Source organism: Chrysochloris asiatica, unplaced genomic scaffold (genome assembly GCF_000296735.1).
Source record: "Chrysochloris asiatica unplaced genomic scaffold, ChrAsi1.0 scaffold00160, whole genome shotgun sequence".
Taxonomy (NCBI): Eukaryota; Metazoa; Chordata; class Mammalia; order Afrosoricida; family Chrysochloridae; genus Chrysochloris; species Chrysochloris asiatica.
Genome location: NW_006408678.1, coordinates 2,305,990 through 2,307,706, shown reverse-complemented (window position 1 = coordinate 2,307,706; position 1,717 = coordinate 2,305,990). Strand labels below are relative to the sequence as shown.

Sequence of the window (1,717 nt, the reverse complement as noted above, 5' to 3'; positions counted from 1 at the left end):
ATGGTGCACACTGAGTATTTTGAGTGTTTTGTTCCATGGTGCACACTGAGTATTTTGAGTGTTTTGTCCCATGGTGCACACTGAGTATTTTGAGTCTTTTGTTCCATTGTGTGCATTAAGTATTTTGTTCCATTGTGCACATTGAGTGTCTTCAGTGTTTTGTTCCATGCTGCACAGGGTCACCATGAGTTGTAGGTCAAATCAAATACGAGCTAATAACAACCTATGTGGTACATAGAATGTAGTGAAAAAAAATCCCATCACGCCACTAGGGAAAAGCAGCATTACTCAGACAATGGTTATGTCTCTGAGTGCAATTAGGAAATTATTCATTATACATCTGAAGGGTGGTGGTGTGCTGTGGAGTTAGCTCCAAATCACAGCAACCCTGTACAGGGTTTCTGAGGCGGTAAATCTTTACAGGAGCAGAAAGCCTCCTGTTTCTCCTGCTGAACAGCTGATAGTTTTGAACTGCTGACCTTGAGGTTAGCAGCCCGACTCGTAACCACTATGCTACCAGAGTTCCTTGTACATCTGAGTTAGTTCCAGATGTATTCAAAAATACCCATTGCTGTTGCATCAATTTTGGCTCATAGCCAGCCTCCTTGTAGGGTGGAGTAGAACTGACCCACAGGGTTTCCAAGGTTGTAATCTCTACAGATGCAGGTTGCCATATCCTTTCCCGCAGAGCAGCTGATGAGTTAGCGGTTAGCAACCACACACTTTAACCACTGTGTCTCCAGGGCTCCTTAATTGAAGAAGCTGTTTTTAAAAACTAGATACCATCTTTAAAACTAGAAGAAAATCTATATAACCATATGAGAACCCTGGTGAGGCACTGTAGCTAAGCAGTCCAAATCCACAAGCTGTTCCTCAGAAACCCTACACAGGGTCACTATGAGTTGGAACCAACTCGACAGCACTTAATAACAACAATGGATGACTACAACAGTTATATACATCAGCTTATTGTCTATATTTGTATTGATTATTATATGTCTTGGAGACTTTCTTTTGGGGTCTATCCTTCCAGGGGTACGTTGGGCTTCTTGAATGTTTATCTTCTCATCTTTCAAGATGTTAGGGAAATTTTCTTCCAGAGGCTTTTCAACTATCTCTTCTGTGGATTTCTCTGCTTCTTCTTGTTCCGGAATGCCAATAATTCTTACATTGTTCTCTTCATGTTATCCAGCATGAATCTTAGACTCTCTTCAGATTGTTTTATCCTTTTAGCTGCTAGCTCTTCTATCTTGGCAGTATTGGGAGATTTGTCTTCCAGTTCGCTAGTTCTGGCTTCCATCTCTTCTAGTCTGCTCCTTTCCCCTTTCAGACTATTGTCCATTTCTGATATCTTATTATTGATCACCTGGACATCTTTTTGCAGGTTTTGGATTGTTTCCAAAGCTGTGTCAATCCTATTAGATTGTTCCTACAGTACTTTCCTTACTTCTTCCTTATTTTCCTCGACCCCTTTTCGGCGTATTTGAATTTGTTTCCATATCATTCTTCTGAATTCCCTCTCAGGCATATCCAGAACCCGCTCCTTCTCCTCTATAAAGCCTTTGTCTGTCTCCAGCCTTTTGCATCAGCGGCTCTCTTCTGCTTTGGGACGTGTTTCGATAATATTTGTTGTTTCTTATTGGTCATGGTTATTATTGTTTTATTATTATTATTATTATTATCAGTCATGGTTATTATTGTTTTATTATTATTATTA

General features: G+C 40.1%; 1 protein-coding gene across 1 annotated transcript in view; it reads left to right on the top strand.

Annotated features, from left to right (window-relative positions):
* STAB2 (stabilin 2) overlaps nt 1-1,717 on the top strand; it is a 241,210-nt gene that overhangs the window by 161,762 nt on the left and 77,731 nt on the right.